Source organism: Lagopus muta, chromosome 3 (genome assembly GCF_023343835.1).
Source record: "Lagopus muta isolate bLagMut1 chromosome 3, bLagMut1 primary, whole genome shotgun sequence".
Taxonomy (NCBI): domain Eukaryota; kingdom Metazoa; phylum Chordata; class Aves; order Galliformes; family Phasianidae; genus Lagopus; species Lagopus muta.
This window is the reverse complement of record NC_064435.1, coordinates 85,638,226-85,657,162: the sequence shown is the minus strand read 5'-3', so window position 1 is coordinate 85,657,162 and position 18,937 is coordinate 85,638,226. Positions and strand designations below refer to the sequence as shown.

The window sequence follows — 18,937 nt, the reverse complement described above, 5'->3', positions numbered from 1 at the left end:
AATTAGCTCCTAAGGATGCGATAAGGATGGCACTCTTTAGAATAATGCTAATTTGGGTATCATCACCTGGTCTAAATTCCAGGTGAATGAATGCCTTCCGAAATACTTTCAGCACCTCTAGGAAGCTACCCTGCTGGTAACAACAGCATCTTCCCATTCCTGTTGTGCTTAAAGCCCAAAGTCTTATTTGGCCTCAGCTGAAAAGAGATCCAGCTGCAAAGGTGTTGTGCTGGCTGTGGATACCGGCAGTGTAATTAATTGAAGGCATCTAAATGGGAAATTCTGCAGTAAAAGACTTATTTTTTTTTCTAATCAGGAAGAATAAAATTAGCTAAGGCTTACAGGAACTGCTAGTTCTTCAAAGAATAATACTCTCATTGATCTTCAGTGCTAATGAATTGTCTTGTGCAGTTATTTTCCAGAGAAGTGGGCTTCTACCAATCCCCACTGAACCTGCTGGCCTCCATGTAGGAAGGTCTGCTCTGACATCTTGCAGCCTTCCCACTGGCTCGGTGACAGCTCATTTTGTTAATCCCTCAGGGCAATTTAGGAGACCTTAATTGGAAAGATCTCCTACTGTTATTACATTGTTTTTCTTCTCAGAATGATTGCTAGCAGAAAGAATGAAGTGTGGCTGCCCTATTCGATACGTGTGGTTGCCTAATCTTCCCTTATTTGGATGCCTGTGCTATAGGGTTACTTTATGGTACGAAGCTTGGAGAAAATGAAAAAATACTGTAAGGGAATGATGTAAGTTTGATCCACAGCGTTCAGATACTGTGCAGTGAGTCCTATTTCTTTGTGGTGAAATTGGTTCTGATGAGTGTCAAAACATTAAGTGAGCATTATTGCCCTCACTGAAAATAATACTGTGTGCTTGTGGAACAAAGATCCAGAAATGACAGTGTGTGTGAAGCAGTAGCTGTGTTTTTTGAGAGCAGCTCTACAAAGTCTCTGTGAGGGGTGAAGAACAGATTAGCGTTCTCTTAGGTCATCAACTTCCATGAAGATTTTTTTCTAATCCTTTTCTTCCCTCTTTCACATCCTCTGTCTCTGCATAGCTTCTGTGGACTGGCCATATGCAGCATCGTACTGGGAAGCCTGATGTCTGCTCACAGCTCCTGTGCTGGCCTGGCAGCCTGGTCTGGATGCTCTCACAAGCCACCCAGCATGCAGACAATTGCTTAATCTGCTGTGGAAGCAAAAGGACAATATAATTTTAGGCCTCATTCAAAAGATGTTGGGAGAGCAAATGAAAAACCCCTCTGCAATTAGGTTTGCAACTGTTGATGTTGAACTGATAATCGGTCCACAGCCCACCCTCAGGCCTGTGGGAGATGGGTGTACAGCTGGAGGCTCCAGCCCTGGGGCATTCTATTGCCCAGTGGTTTTCAGCTTCTTTGATGCACTTGGAGCCCCAAAAATTAGAGGCCTGACATTTGGGCATCCCATAGAAATTGGGATACTGCCCTACTTGGAAGGGAATTTATCATTTCAGAGTCCATAGCACAAGGAGAGAGTAAATGTATGGCAAATGCTGAACCTTTAGGCTCAACCCATGCCTCTGAAAATAGGCCTGAGTACTTCACTAGGGAGATGCATTGAAGGAACACAACCCCTACAGCCCAGAAACATCAGGCAGGTGGGCAGGGTCTCCAGAATGCACCTGGACCTCCCAGCAGATCTCATTAGCTGGAACTGCCTCCTCCCAGGGCCAAGCAAGACCTGAATGCTTACACCTGCCAGTGCTACAGTCCTTCAGGAGCAAGATGTGATGGTGATGCATCAATGCCTTGTGTGAGACAACACTGGAGAACTGGCATCTCTTCCTCCAGCAGGTAAGGCTGCTTGCTCCTTCAGTTTTCTTCCACCCACATGACGGCCATGGCCAAAACTTGGCAAATGGGGTGTTTTGGTAAGGTTGTAATGAAGGCAGTGCCATAGCAAAACTGGCTGCTTCCAGCTACAGTGGTTTTGTTTGAATGGACCCAGTGCTTTCTTTATCCTAGAGGTCAGCATGGCATTGTCACACATCCAGGCAGCTGGCAAAGCCCACAACTACTTCCTAGAGGAAGGGGTGAGACTGAGGTGGTTCTGGTTCCTGTGGCTCTTGCTCCTCTACATGGTTCCTTCACACAGCTTCTGCAAAGTCTCTCAGTAGCTTTTGAGCAATAGAGGAGCAAAGTACTGCAAAACAGGCTCCTCTGAAGTTTCTAATAACATGGCATGTTGATGTGCACATATAGCAACATCTAGAGTTTCAGAGACCCTTTCTAACCTAGTTTAGGAAGAGGTATCTCATGATCCTGATCTGCATTCCCTGTATTCAGTGTGCAGTGCTCCCTCTTGCACAGCATTCACTTGGTATTTGGAGGTATTTTTTACCTCCAGAGGCAGACAATGGCATAAATTCCTTTCTTGCAACTAGCACGACTAAGAAAGGAAATTAAGAAAACAGATGGTGGAAGCTGGCCAGCCATATTCCTGATGCTGGAATTCAACTGATATTCAAAATGCTGCTGAAAATTGTTGTTTTATAATGCGTTCTCAAGGTGTGTAAAGTTGCTTTGCCACTCTGATGTAACCTGAGCGTGATGGGCTGTAACTGAAGGAGGTGAAAAGTATATGTGGCTTCTGCCAGTCTGGCCCCAGCGTGTTGGAGCACATTAATGCAGCTCTGACCTGTCAGGATGCATTTCTCTGGCTGAAGGGTCACACATGGGATTGGGAGCATGGCAGTAGGTGGTACACACACAGCGTCCTTAGTGCAGGTCTAGATGTGACAGTGACTTGTGCTGTGTTACGCTGAAACTTCTTATTTATATTTTCTCCTATCCTCAAATTATTCAAAACTTGTTCTGCCAAAACAACTATGCATTAAACATGAAACGCAGTTGAAAGCACTTTCTTTTTAATTTCTGGGAGGCTTGTCGGTGCCAAAGCATACACTACTTAAGAACAGGGAGTGAAGCATGCTATTTTGGCAAGATCCACATGTCACACTTGTTTGTGCAACAATCACTGCTGCTGACTTACAGCTTCAGAGGCAGCTGTGTAAATACAGGGATGCAGCGGCTGGAGGAGCCAAGAGATGCTGTGGAAGAGATAACAGATAACACCAGGCACATTTAGAGTGCCAAAGGGTCAGGCAGAACTGAGCTGTGCCGTGGAGTCTTGCCATGCTTCTAACATGTCTCCAGCATGCTTTTGGAGAAATACCTTTCCTGTTATTGCCTGAGGGGGGGAAGTCTGCTTGTTTTATAAGGACGTGTCGTTAACTTTCCATTATGAAAGGAGTTCAGTTCCTGAAAATGTGTAGGAAATGCTCTGACGCAGGTGGACAACTCTGCTTTAGTGACCCTTGTGCTCCTTTGCAACAGGGCCAGGAAACCTTGAAAGGCTCAGCCTGTGCCATTTGCAGGTTTCTTATAAACAGGCCTCATTCCTCTACACTGTGGAGCAGTCTTAGGAACTGCAAACAAAGGCATTAGTAAGTGCTGGGCTTGCTGCCCCAGTCCTCGTGGGACTGGATTTCCCCCAGATAAGACCAGCACGTGTGTGTGCATACAAGGCTGATGCCTGCAGCCTTGTGAGGGTTCTGCTGTGCAAGTTAGTTAGGCATTGGCAGACTTTCTGATTTCTTTTTGCTACTGATAAACTAGCAAGGAGATTGTGGTTGCAAAGAAATGCACTGTACTCAAAAAGCTTTATCGCTGGGGTTGTTTTAAAATGAGAGTACTTTATATAAAGCTTACTGTTTTGTGCGTAAGGTGAGAATCAAGCAGTATTATAAAGGAACAATCTTAAGCAATATTGTGACATAGCTCACAGGTAAATGATGTATCTGAGCACCTAAATCTCAGTTCCTAATGCATTGACTCAACCTTTTTGAGTGGTGCGTTACCTTCCTAATTCTTTCTTAGTGACATGCCTTATATATTCTGTGCGTGTATTCATTCAGCTTATAATTAAATACAACTTCCCCATGCTGACCAGGTCAGGTAATGGCATTACATTTTTTAAATTAGTCTACAGTAAATCCTACAATATAACTGCGTCCTGGGATTCTCTTGTTTATGATGTGTCTGCTACGTTTCATCACAAAATGCTCCTGTGTCCTTCTTTACCTTAATCCACAGGTCAAATAGACAGGCAGAGCTTCATTTAACTCAGTATCACAATCCAAAAGCTGAGCTAGCATGTTTTAAACAAGCTGCTAGCTACAGAAATATTTGGTTTCACTTGTGATGACTGCCGTTTTCTTTCCTTATCTTGGTTATGGGATAAAATTGACTGAAATATGTGGAGAAATTCCCAGTTTGACTGGTTTTATCTTAATGGGCAGAAGGAAAAATCTTCCTTATGATAAGGAAAATTAAAGATAATTCTCACAATACTTGGAATTGCAATCATATTTCAAGAAAGTCTCAGGGAAAAAAAGGTGTTGATGCCTCATGTAGTAAAGAGGTATTTGCAGTCGATGTTTGTTCATTGCTTATGGAAGGTGTATTGAAGTGGTGCTGCTTCTCTTAGCAGCATACTGTCATTCCAGCATTCCTGTGTTCTACGGTAATTGTGAAGAATTTTTCTCCATGGTTGGGGCCATTTTAAAATTCAAATTAGCCATCATAAGTCATAAAACGCTGTGAGATAATTTCATGTGTTAATCCAGCGGATGGAGTTAAGCAGTTGCATATGTTCAACTTCATCCCTCCAGGACAGGGCTGTGTTTGGACTATAGGGATACTTCCTTCAAGTACTGGGGATGCTCTTCAGCCTTTTTTCAGGAAGTCCTGTAGTCTGCCACTGCAGAGGTGAGCTCCTCCTTCAGCTGGTTCTTTCTATAGATTTCCTCCAACTCAGAGCCAGATGCTGGTTTCTAAGTACAGCATAAGAAAACATTCTACATTTTCTATTTGTCTTCCAAGGAGGATTTTCTTGTGACATCCCTCTTGAACTGTGCACGTTGAGTTGGGACAGAATATTTATCAATATAAAATTAAATAACAGTTTGGCTGAGTAAGTCAATCTGCAAAGTGCCTCTAAGACCATTTTACTATGATCTGACCCTGTATTTTTGATTGATTTTGGTGAAAGGCATGAATCGTAGGGGCATGCTCCTATGTGGAGTTATTCTGGATAATTTATAGAATTGCTGGATAACTCCATGATGATATTTAGGACAGGAGTGCTTTTGATTAATTTGGACCCAAACAGACAAATAGAACTGTTAGTACTAGGTCTTGGAGGACAAAATAGAAGCTATTTTGATCTGGTCTAGTACTTGATCTAGTGGTTGGCAGCAATGCATGTGCAAGGGGATTGGAACTTGTTGATCCCTGCATCACTTCCAACCCAAGCCATTCTATGATTCTATTTACCCAGTCAGAACAACATTGTTATGCATTTGAAGAGATTGCCTAGTGCTACCACTAACAAGAGTGGTAGCTTGTGAGATGGAAATCTGTGGGAATACAAAAAAAGCTATTCAGAGCAGCAGTTGTGGAGCAAGATAAACAGCAGAAATAGTTTATTCTTCTGCAGTCTTTTATAGGAAAACATCAAGGATTTTAAAAATGTTTCACTCTTGTTTAAAAACATCTCACCCCAATTTTATAGACGAAGAAACTGAGGCCCATTGGAGTTCTGATGTCAGAAATCTGGCAAACAGAAATAACAGCTGGGTCTGGGTACCACTAACCTGATGACTGGGTGATGTTGTTCTGGACATAAAAGCCTGGAGTTAAAAGCTGAAATGCCATTTTCCCCTACTGTCTTTACCCATGTCTGTGCGTTGGAGTTGCTGAGCTGGAAGAAATGTGAATGTTACTGTACAGTGTGAATGAACTAAGTTGTCTCCTGTGCAGTGAGCACTTTGCCCTGCTGGGTGGGATGTTGCTAAGCTTTTAGAAATTTCCAGCACCATTTCACCCGTGCAAGACCCTCTCAAGGAGGCTGTGTGCAAATGCTGCCTTTTTTTTAGAAAGAAGACAAAGATTTCCGTGTTCAGTACAGTCCTTGCAAGAGATGATGGCAGTTCATATTAACAGAAGAAGTCCAGGGTGCATTAGGGGCAGTTTCAGGGATCCAATAGTTTATGGCTAGCGTGTCTTTGTCAGCTGAGCAGAAACCTTCATAATCATTAGCTAGCAAAAATTGCTACAGCATGCTAAAAGGGCATAGAACCATTAAAGTTAGAAAAGAACTGAAAGCTCATCTAGTCCATCTGTCAACCTGTCCATCAAGCCCAATAAATCATGTTCCTCAGTGCCATATCTACACATTTCTTGAACACTTCCAGGGATGGTGACTCCATCATCCCCCTGGGCAACCTGTCCCAGTGCCTCACCACTCTTCTGAGAAGAAACTGTTCCTAGTATCTAACCTGAATCTCTGGTGGTGCAACATGAGGCCGTTCCCTCTAATCCTTCCATCATTTACATGGGAGGAGAGGCTGACCCCACCTTGCTACAAATTTCTTTCAGGTAGTTGTAGAGAGCAATGGGGCCTCCCCTGAGCCTTCTTTTCTCCATGCTAAACAATCCCTGTTCCCTCAGCTGCTCCCCATAAGATTTCTCTTCCAGACCCTCCTCAACTTCGTTATTCTTTGGATGTGCTTGAGGGCATCAACATCCTTCTTATAGTGAGGGGCCCAAAACCGAACACAGTACTCAAGGTGTGGCCTCGCCTGTGCAAATAAAAATGAGATCAGACTGCTGTTTTCTCACAGCAGTGCTCCTTGCTTAGCTACCTAGAACTAAAACAAGACAAAAATGTGAAACCAAATTCCTCTTTGGTCTTGACATTACAAAATAACTCTGCTCAAAGGCTCCAGAGGAGGACAGTGAACCCTGCTCTGCTCCAAGATGCCTCCCAGGCTGCGGGTGCACTTCTCATCTGCAGCTGTGCTTCACATTGACATAAAACAGAAATGATCAGGTTGCTTTCTGATGCCTGTCTGGGCCAATAACGCTGCTGGTGGTTTGTGGCTTCTCCAGCAGTATTTAGAGGTGATGTGTGAATGGAAGGATACTAACTGTTTGACATGGGACAGCTTTATTGACAGAGTGCTACCAGGCTAAAAATCAGTTGGAATGTGTGAAATAATGTGCACTTGTTTGGGGAAAAAAATGAAAGGAAAAGCTGTGATGCTGATTGGCAGTGAAAAGCCTATAAAGCAGCACACATCAGTGGAGTAATTGACTGCTTCTTTCACATAAACGATTTTTCCTCACCTCTCTCATTTCGCATTTGAGCAAGCCACAGTTCATATTGATGAAACATGACAAATTTGAATAACTTTTGGAAAACCACAGGAGAGCTTGAATGAGTCAGTATTTAAAATAGTAACAATGGTAGTAGTAGTAATAATAATTTAGTGGCTTACCCATCAAATCACTGACTATCCAATGCTTTGGATGAATTTTCCAGCATGGTAGCACTGGCTTTTATCCTCTTAGAAGGAAGACTGTGCTTTCTTAAAAACCCAGCAGAAGGCCACGCAATCTCTAGCTAAAGCAGGCACATACACAGGGCCAAATCTTGTAGGCCTTCCATGTGCTGCCCTTCAGCCAAGAACAGGATGCTGCAGGATGAAAGAACAGCCTTGGATGGCACAGGGAGGACAGAGTAAAATAGAAAGCTGCTGTCAAAAGCACGCACCCTGTGATAAGCAGTGATAGTGCTCAGCCACAATATTGTATTTGAAGCCAAGCTTTTATGAAGTTGGATGCTGAGATTTAGAGTGCCTTCATAAAGGTCACAACAGAAGATGTTTGTGGATTCTCAGTTGCCATTCTGGACCTGTAATCCTAAATATTCGCTTCACAATTTTCTCTCTATCTATTGTAAACTAAGGGGCAGGGAGTTTTGTGCTTGGCTTTTTTTATTGTTGTTGCTGTTGTTATCCTTTTGTTGCTCAGCTTTGATTTATGCTGCAGACAAACAATATTCTTATGATCTCAATTAATATTACAGAATCATAGACTCATTAAGATTGGAAGGACCGCTAAGCTCATTTAGTCCAACTATAGTCAACTGTCACGGCCATACCACTAAACCACATCCCTCATTGCCATGTCTACACATTTCTTGAACGCCTCCAGGGACGGTGACTCCACCACCTCCCTGGGCAGCCTGTTCCAATACCTCATCACTCTTCTGAGAAATTTTTCCTGACATCCAACCTGAATCTCCCCTAGTGCAACTGGAAGCCTTTCCCTCTCGTCTCGTACCAGTTACTTGGGAGAAAAAGCCAACCCCCACCTCATTAGGTCTGAGGTAGTTGTAAGGAGTGATAATATCTCCCTAGAGCATCCTCTTTTCCAAACTAAACAATCTCGGATTTGCTGCAAGTTTCTGCCATCCCAAACTTTAGGGAGGCTGTTGTGCACCAGCAATATGACTTTACTGCAGGACCAAATGAGAGGATCCGGGTCCCTGTGTGGGAATGAAGCCTTACTTAAGTGAAAGCATCACTGGAGGGTAAGAAGCCTTGCTTAATGAAAACATTTTTGCAGGGGACCAGGCTCATAGCTGGCACAAAAGCTGCAGCAAAGCAATGGTGGCAAAGATATTATTGAGTGGTGTCTGTTATGACACTGGAGTGCACAAAAAATGAACATGCTTCTCCTCTGTGTCCAAGGGGCTGAGCAGGATGTAATTGAACCATTTGCCCACTGTGAAGGCAGAGTTCAGCAGCAGGTCTCGAGGGATTGAGTTAAATTGATGCTGTGGAAGATAATTAAATCATGTGACAGTTTATCACAGGAGATGCCTGAATAATCAGTGATTTTAAAGGCCTTTAAGTCATGTTTTTGTAGCCTGGTGGTATTTATGAACTGCAAGGCCTCCTGAGGTTTCAGTTGGCTGCCAGGTGCTTAGGAAGAGCAGTCTGGTCCTGTCCAGCTGAGCGTTGCCCCCTTGTTAGCAGTGATGAAGGGCTGCCTGGCCAAAAGGCAGCAGGCACTCTTGCTTCCTAATCCCCGTCTGGATTTTCAGAGGGAGTTAAACCATTGAATGTTTAAGTGAAAGCTGTGGTATGCCAACATCCCTCACAAATTTGCCCTTCCTTTGTCAGCTATTCCCTGTGCTTATTCGTCCGTTTAAGCTGATCAGTGAACGTTATCTGTCTTGTATTACCTATTTATTCTCATACGAAGACAATCTCTGCTAGTGACCAAATAGAGCAGCAAAGTCTTATTTCTCTAGGGATAGAAAACTTCTCTGTGGGGCTCCTGGTTGCAAGGATAAGGCTGCTGTGAGAGCCAGGGCTCAATTTTATTTCTTCTTTCCTCTGTGCCATCCTCTCAGTCTTATTTAATTCCTGCCCTAGTCATGCACAGAGGCAGATTTCTACCTGAAGCTTCCAGACCTACATTAGCATATGCCAAACTCACTGAGCGACCTGGACCCCGGGAGCCCAGAGCATTGCAGCCTGGTGCTGTCTGCATTTGTCCTGAATGCTTAGAGGGATCTTTTCCTAATTCATTTCTATACACACACAGGTGTGCATAAACGTGCATGGAGAGAAAGACAATATGTAATTAACACTTGCCTTTTGAGTGTATTTTGTTTGAGTAGCTTAGAGGCTCATATCCTGCTTATAGCTCACTGCAATCACATATTACAAGAAAGATTACTTACAGAAATATTTTTTTCCTCTGCATTCAATTATAATCTAATTCCTGAATGAAGAAACAGTGCGTTTAAAACTCTGCTGGCTTTTTGGGTTTTGTTTTTTTGTGTTTTTTTTTTTTTTCCTGGGAGAAAGGGAAATACTAGGAAAAGAGTACAGGTTGAACCTCTTTGTTATCTTTGGGTCAGTCAGTTGAAATCAATGAACCTTCGTCTCTTCAGCTCTGTTCCCCTATATTCAGCACTCGTGAGGCCGCACCTCGAGTACTGTGTCCAGTTTTGGGCCCCTCACTGCAAAGAAAGATATTGAGGCCCTGGAACGTGTTCAAAGGAGGGCAACAAAGCTGGTGAGGGGTCTGGAACACAGGCCATATGAGGAGAGGCTGAAGGAGCTGGGAATGTTCAGCCTGGAGAAGAGGAGGCTCAGGGGAGACCTTATTGCTCTCTATAACTTCCTGAAGGGAGGTTGTAGTGAGCTGGGGGTCGGCCTCTTCTCTCGTGTCATTAGTGATAGGACCAGAGGGAATGGTTTCAAGCTACGGCAGGGGAGATTCAGGCTGGACATGAGGAAGTATTACTTTTCAGAAAGGGTGGTCAGCACTGGAATGGATGCCCAGGGAGGTGGTGGAATCACCGACCCTGGGGGTGTTCAAGGAAAGACTGGATGTTGCGTTGAGGGACATGGTTTAGTGGGAGCTACTGGGAATAGGTGAACGGTTGGACTGGATGAGCTTTTAGGTCTTTTCCAACCTTGGTGATTCTATGATTCTATAAGACATTAAATGTTGTTATTTGAAATCCATAAAATAAATACATCTTCTGAACTCAGGACACAACTGCATCAGCTCAAAAAAGCGTCACGCTTTGCACATTGTACTGTCACCAGTGTACTTCTAAGAGCAAGTCAGTAATTATTTCCTGGTTTTATATAATGCTGCTGAACAGTGAACTCAAATATGCTGGATTTAGCAGTTCACTAACGAGACGATGTCAAGAACTTTATATTTCAAGTAGGAATTATTGCAGTCAGAAATGCTTTGCATGCACTCTTAGTCCTGTGGACTCCATCTGTGTACGTGTAAAGATTAGATTTGCAAAATACCATGTTTAAAAAAAGCAAGCTTTCTAAGGTTTAAGCATCAAATACATAAGTTGGGAACCACAAGAACTGTCAGCCCTATGCAGATAAGATTTGCTGTCCACACCATTTTGGCCGATGTCTATAAATTCTAGTGCAGTTTTAAAGATAAAATCAGTTGCCTTTTCTCCCCAAAGCAAATTCTGGGAATTCATTGGGGTTGTAGACTAAAAGAGACTAGCAAAAAAAACCCTAAAGATCTTTCAAAAAACCAAAGAACAAAAAACATGCTTGCGAGCTATGTAAGTTAATAGAAAAATAAATCTTTTAATGAACTACAGAATTAGTGAAACCAGTTTTCACCCAATTTCCTGCCTTTCATTCCTTTGATACTTCTACCTACTTCTTCCCATGTAACTTCTCTGTTTGCCTAAGCAAATGGCTGCACATTGCACCTGGGGCCATTGTGGGTCCTCACTTCTACCCAGGTGTTAAGGAGGTGGTTATCCTTGACATCAGTGACCTTCTGTGAAATGGGGCTGAAACTGCCCGGCAGGCTCACACATTTGCAGGGCTGAAAGGCAGACAGATGAGTAGGTGAATGAAAGGAGAGTTTAACTGACCTCCTATCTCTCATTTTTAATTATCCATAAAAGATAAAGATGATACAAAATAATGTGTTCTTATTTATACAACAGATTCCTGTGATGAGAGATAATTAAGAGAAATTTTTCATAGCTGAAAACTCATATTTTTAACTTTCTGCACACCTTTAAGGTCACTGATGCATGAAAGCGCTGAGCATTCATAGAGGGGATCAGAATTGAATGGGACTATCTAATGGTAAGCAGACATAAAACATCAGCCTTAAAAATCTCAGGTTGGGCCAGAACACACTGGTAAATCACCAAGGTAGTGTAGGGATGACTGCCAGCAGTAACCCCTGGGAAAATCTGCAATGGTCTTTTTTACTAGGGTTTGCCTGGAGATGTTAATAGCACTTAGGGCTTTGTGCTAAGCCTGAAGAAAACAGTCTGTTAAATGGTTCCTCACTCGTTAGGCTCTATCCGACCATGTATCTCTTTGGAGGAAATTATTTCTTTCAGACCTGTTATGAATGGAAGAGAGAGGAAGCGGGAAGATGCCAAAATACTTATTTCTCATTTTCCTTAATTTCTTTGTTTTCTTAAATGAAGAACATCATTCTCATATAAAACATTTCTGAATGTAAACGATGCATGTATTTTTCAAAACCTCATACTTTCAGCTGTTATGATTGAAGACCTCCAGCCCAGGATCTGTATATACAAATGCAGAGCAGATTTTGAAAGGCAGCTTGATGCCTTTTAAAAATCCTAGTGGTGGGGAGAAAGGAGAGAGAAGAAAGAGAGAAATCTGGTCTATCCAGACCACTGTGGTGCTCCACCATTCATTCCATACAAGAAGCATTTCCCTCATTAAACAGCTTCCTTCTGGTTTGTCTCTTCTTTCACTCTAGCTCTGATACTGATACAGAGCACTGATTTTTCTTTTTTTTTTTTCCCCAGTATTTTACTCAATCTGAAATGTCCATAAACATAAGCTAAGCCAGCAACTCCTAAGTTGACAAGATGTAAAAGTGGAATATAGATTCATAGTTCTGTCCTCCAGGACTGAAAAACAGATTTTAGAGACAAATAGAAAAATCTTAGTTTTAAAAAATGAGCCCTTATGTCATGCTGGCAAGCTCATTGCCAAAGAAAAGGATATTTATTGTTTGCTGTCTAAATGCAATAGACAATAACAGACAGTAACAGACAGCAACATGCAGTATCAAGAAGAAAATAATACCATCTGAAAGTTCCACTTCAAAGCATTCAGAGACTGCTAAAAGAGTATGATGCTTCCTTTTATTTACTGTAGGTCTACTCTTGAATATCTGCATATCAATTAAGTCCCTGTTTATGCACCAGTTCCATTTTCTGTGTGCTTCCATGCCATAGCTGATAACCAGGAATATATGGATGTCTGGTGACTTTGATAAGGTATGGCATAGTTTAGTAATCTACTCACTCAGAAACAGGGCCCATCAGTTTTCCAGTGCCAATGAGATAGCACAATTAATGAATTCCTTTTAAGATAATTCAAAAAGAAGGTGAAAAGGTGATTTGCAGTTGTCCTCTTTGCAAGCAACAAGAACATCTTTATTGTCCCTTGTGCTCATTTTCACCATATGTGAAAGATCTGGACAAGGAAAAGGGAAAAGGGATGTGTCTCAAACTCGTATTAGCTCATAGAAAAAAAGCAGAGGCAAAGTTCACAAACTCCAAAGATCAAGAAAATGATGAGGTGGCATCATAGGCTCACTCTTTGTCCTCTGAAAAGCAGAAACGATGAGGGCTGAGGAAGACAGAGTGGAAGACTGAGGTTATTATCAACTTTATTACTGATGTTGATAGTGTTGGAGTTATTGATTAAGAATTTTCAGCATAAATTTTTTTCACATGGGAAGCATCTAGCAGCAGCATGCTGGGCCAAATAAAATGAGTCATCCATTAAACTGCAAAAATCCTGTCTACCCCTCCTTTATTCTTTTGGCAGTCTTTTCTTCCTTTGCCAATTTATTATGCTCTTGAAGAGTGACTCCCATGCTGAACTGTGGAATTCTACTCTTCCCCCTGGAAAGAGCTAGTATCAATCCAGGAGGAATGAGGGTCCAGGATGATCCTACTGGAGGTGCATATGTATCTCCTGTGCGTAATGGCACATTCAAGCTGATGATTGCTGGCTGTGGGTTCTACGCCTCCTCATGCTTTCATATGATGGTAGAATCAGTGGAATCCATCTGTTCCTTGTTGCCTCGTAGTTAGATCTGAAGGCGATGGAGGAAGGAAGGAAGTGGGCACAGAGAGAGTGACATGAAATCCATGCTTGAAGATCCATTGTGGCTACAAAGGAGGTAATTTATTTTCATGTTCATATGCCAGTTCATATTTTTTTTCAAATGTTTTGTGTGATAAACACATAAATAATGGTGTTGCAAATAATGGTCCCTTGGTCTATTAGTCAGCCATTGCATTACCAATAGTTTGAGCTGGCAGAGTGTCTAATGGCAAAATTCAAGGTATAATTCTTTCAGAGGTTGGTGGCCAATATTTGCCTTGCAGTTTTTCATGTTGACATTCTACTAAATAAGACAGAAGATGTCCCTGAACTTTGAAGTCTAGTCTAGTGAAAGACAAATGTCAGCCAATGGACAGTACAAAGAGATATTCATGTAATCTATTTCAGACTTAGTGGTAAGATAGCCAGGCTGCAGTTAGAAAGATAAAACCATTTTCTCAAAGATGATCTTGTAAACATATTAAGCAAGTTACCTGCTCTGCAAATAACAAATTTCTTTCTAGTTGACTGGATAATTTTCTTATTTGCTGAGAACACTCCTTCTGTGTAGTAGTAAAGCAGAAAGCCATCATAATGCCAGGCACAGTGATTTGAGTTATGGATAAAGTACTGACCACAGTATTATAAGATTAAGTCCTTGTTTGAAGGCTGGATCAGAGGTTTTATCAATTTGTATTTATTTATTTATTAAGAAACGTGGCAAAAATTTGTTGAACAAATGAGGAAAAAAAGTGCTGAAAAAATGGATGGAGAATACACAAAAATTCTTAGCAGTATCTGTTGAAGGTATGAGGTAAGACCAACTAGATGAATGAAGTTAATAATCGAGGATAACATACAGGGTAAAAGATTTTGGGTTGTTCTTTCAGTTTCTCAGATCTCAGAGGTCCACAATGACAGCCAGGAGCTTAAGTATCTTTATATAATTCAACAGGATATTCTTGGTTTTAGTTCATCCTCTGTGACTTTGTTTCTAATATTTTAATGGAGCTTTCTGATCAGCTACAATCAGCATGCATTTTCCCCTTCAAAGATTGCGTGGCCCAGGATAGATCCTGAGTGACTTTGACAAGAACAAGGAATATTGATTATCCACAACTCACCACTCCTGGATGCACTATGCATGGAGTCCACACGTTTACCCTAGCAGCCTCAAGGCCACCTCTCCATCCATGACAGCCTAATGGATGTGAGCTGGTACTTCATGCACTGTTTTCATTACAGATAGTGACAGCCTGATGATACTCAGTTTCATAAGCTGCTATGTTTGAAATTGCTTCATTTCCTACAGACAAGCCAAATTCTTCTCAGCTTCACCAACGCTTGTTCTTAGTAGCAGCAATCATGATGAGAATATGACTTTTTGTCATTGTATCCTAAATTTATCTGAGAGCCTCTGGCATGGAATTTGTTTCTCACCAAGCCGTGAGGAATATCTTGTAAGTCAATATCATTAAGAACCAAGTCTTGAGGATAAATCTTCCCTCTAAGGTGTTAATCAGTGGTCCTCAGGCAAGGAATTGGGAGTTGGAGGGAAGTCTCAGTGATCAACTGTCTCCAACCAGTCACAGGATATAAGAGCAGCAAATCAAGTAGTTGCAGATTCCTTCAGTATCCAGACACATGGCCCCTGAGGACATGAAAATTCAGAGTGTGATTTCACTGGCCCAGAGTTCATGCAAGGTCTCAGTGAGATCCACACTTTATATTTCATTCAGAATGTTTTGTATTTCACCTAGAATATTAACTTCAAGAATGAGAAGAAAGGTGAAAAAGTTCGCAGTAAAAATGGTAATGAAAACTGTCTTGGGTAAAGCAACTTCATAAGAATTGTTAATTTGTAGTGTTTCTGGTTGGTATGACATTTTAAACAGCTCTTTCTACCCACACTCTTAAAGTGAAAAAAATATTCAAGTGCATTCGTGTCTGTGATCTTATCTTTCTCTCTATATATATATCAATGTTTGTGCACCGTTGTATGTATGCATACAGGCATGTGCACAGTTGTATGTATGCATACAGACGTATACATAGTTATCATTCACTGCAGTATCTGCAAACCCTGTGTGTGTTCAGTATGTTGGATATACGAACAATACAATGAAGCATTTATACAAAACCATTGCAAAATTGTTTCTTCATTTGTGGTGGATAACTTTTGACAGTTGCACAAACAGAGACAGGAAATTTTAAGGGTGATTTTCCAGGCCAGCACTGGGGACTGGCCTATACGTTTATCTGCTAGGTAAAGCATTCTTCCTTTCTTAAATCCATGCTGTAGCAATGATAGCAGGGATGCATAAGAGTAATTAAAAATCCTTATTTGGCCACGCTGATTATTTCTGTTTATTCTAAATGAAGGTTTCAGACTGTGCCAACTGGTTGTTTAAACGTAGGTTTTGCTCAAAAGTGACAGACCTTTCCACTGAACACCATTTGTACAAGTCAACTCACAACAAGTAATATGCAGGTGCACTTTACAGTGGACAAAAAGCAACAGGTAGGATGATGATACGCATCAAGTTATGCGAAGGCAAAACGCTGCTTTGGCTATAAAAATGGGTACTCTGAGTTTCCTTGGGAAAATGGCCTTCCCTTCCTCCATCCTGTCACATCCAGCTCCAAGAGAATTGCTGGCAAAGGCTGGATTGTGGCAATTAGCACAATGCTGATAAGAAGGAGCTCTGATTTCAGTCATGAAGTGCACTTGATCATGTGTGACCCATATCATCTCCATTACAGCTGTACAATCTGCATTACAAGCCTCCCTAGAGGAGTAGTGGGAAAGGAGAAAACAAATGGTTTGTAGAATATCAGGGCTGTTTTTTTGGTGACCAGGCAGAGATTAGTTCTTTGCATGCTTATTTAAATACAAGTAAGAGCAAACTATGTCTAAATTAGATATTTCTTCTTGTTTTATTTTGTTTTCCCCCCGCTATTTTTTTAGGAAGAATATACAAATAAAAACAGAGAAACAAAAATGGCATATGGCAACCGTCATGCTTGAGCTTGAATTTTTGTTCCATTTTGCACTTTGAAAGGTTTTAACCAGCTCTGCACATTTTTTTACTGGTAAATGGCTCCTACAGCCCTGCTGCTCTGCAGCAACCCTTCGGTTTCATGGCGTGCTGTGCAAATTCATGCATTTGTTCTTGTCATAAATCTACCATGCAGTTTGCCTTCTTTCTTTGATGTTCTCCAGGAGACCTGTAAGTTCATTTCTAGGTAATGATCTACAACCATAAAATAGCTTTGAGAGTTTGCTGAATCTCCGCTGCAGTTTAACTGCATAATTGTTGATCAATGTTTCTCCAGCTCTATGGCCATAACTATCTCTTTTTCCCCTTGGGGATGTATTTAATCATCAATACACCTGTAGGCCCCTGTTTCTTAAGAGAGCTATCACATATTTCTTCAGTAATAAAGGCCTCAGGTTGACTGATGATATTCATAGGATATCACCTCCAGTACAGATACTTCAGGAAAGGTGAATATAAAGTGCTAGATCAAGGAAAGAGAAATGAGATACAGAAATACTAATTGGCGAATATCTGCCAGAGAAACAGCATGGCAGAAAAACAAGATATACCTATAAAGAATCGTCGGTGAAATGCATTCCAGCAATGTGATGCCAAAAATGGGAAATACTATTAACAGAAAACATAATATATATCACACGGGAGATAACTCCGTTGTTCTGCACCTCCTGTAGAGGCTACTGTGGGGGGGCATTTGTCAACTTCATCAGCACACTCTGAGGAGGCTGTAGGAAGAGGTTCAGTAAATAAAACATATGAAGGGAGTTTGAAATTAAATTAGTTCAATTTAGAGCACATGGGATTTCAGATGAAATTTTTTTCTTATTATTATTCCTTCTCTTACGGAGTGGAGCATGTTGGTTTGTTTGCAAGGTAAAATAACATTCCTAAGAATCATGAAGTTCTCCAACAGTCTTCCAGTAGGAATAGTGATGATAAAATGATAAAGCTCACTACTTTTATGATGGACTTCACTTTATTCTTCTCCCTCAGTGCTCCGTGACCTTTGCAAAGAGCAAAAGAGAAAAGCATTATTTATTCATTACAAAAAGTGAAAGGCTTACCAGAGCAAGACCACAATAGCACTCTTCAGTCTTTTACTCTGAACTGTAACAGTACAAATCAGAGGACTAATTTTACAAAATCTATTTATCTTTCTATTTAAATATGGATGTCTATAAATGCTCTGCTAAACTGTACCTGCAAATTCCACTCAAATCCGTGATCAATGTTTGCTCCAAAGGCAATAAGATAGAGTATTATGACCTTTTCTAAATTCTGTGTCATGTATATTCTGTTGAAATTCGTATTCTACAGTTCTGTTTTAAGCAAAATACATTGCCTCAATGCCTGAAACAATTCTCTTAAAGCAACCGTAGATTTCCATCCCTATAAAGTCCTCGGCTGTTTTATATGGAGTTGCCCACATTTAATCTAGGACAGAAATAGTGGAATTTTACAATCAAACATAATTTTCAGTACCTGCAGAAATAGTTATGTAGTATTTACAGCATCAGCCTTCCTCTCTGCTTTGCCTCAGGCTGTCATAATGTGTGGCTGTCCCCAAGTGCTCCAGACAGAAGAAACTCTTTCTAAGGATCAGCTTCTTGGCCCCTTTATAATAATAATCCATTGTCTATACCATGTGTGTGGAATAGAAAATCATCAATATTGTATAAAGGAACCAAGCTCCAACTGGAAATCTGGGAAGTTCTCATAAGTTAAAACAAGGCCGTTTCCTTCTGCTGGACACTTCATCTTCTTGCTAAGAGATGTAGCTGAAAGCATTGCCTCATGCTGGCCCACGTAATAGCTGCAACTCAAAAAGATGGTTACACTGCTTCGCACTCTGCTTTCCCCCTGCCCGCTTAGTTATGTTGCTGGCATTCAGACATTCTTGTGCACACGAGATTGGAGGTTGCCCTTCCTGAAAATTCAGCAAAAAGCAATGGTTCATGCCACTTTCTTGCTCTCCTCCATGCGTGAGTGTGAGCCCCAGTGCAGAGCTGGAAGCAACCACATCTCCTTAGATACAGGAAACAGGAGAGTTACTCCAGTCCAGGTCTGCACCTAAGCTGACCCTAAAGATGCCATGAAAATGCATCCCAATCTGTTTGTTGGTATGTTGCGAGTTATTTGGATGAGAGTGGCAGACTTGCTTAAGGAAGCCTGAGCTCCTCCTGTCTTGTGTGAGGAACGTGAGGCTCGTGTCTGCTCTACAGCAAACAGGAGCTGGCAGCATTTCTGTAGAGCCTCCCCAAGGCTGCAAAGCTGTGACCAAGTTCTGATGTCCCACAACGCA

The 18,937-nt window shown here is 41.5% G+C and overlaps 1 long non-coding RNA gene across 1 annotated transcript; it reads left to right on the top strand.

Moving 5' to 3' along the window:
- Nucleotides 1-1,112: 1,112 nt before the first annotated feature.
- Nucleotides 1,113-15,498, top strand: LOC125690722 (uncharacterized). The gene is made up of 3 exons (XR_007375756.1): nt 1,113-1,838; nt 13,560-13,652; nt 14,631-15,498. It is a non-coding gene; the product is annotated as an uncharacterized LOC125690722 (long non-coding RNA).
- The last annotated feature ends 3,439 nt before the right edge of the window (nt 15,499-18,937 follow it).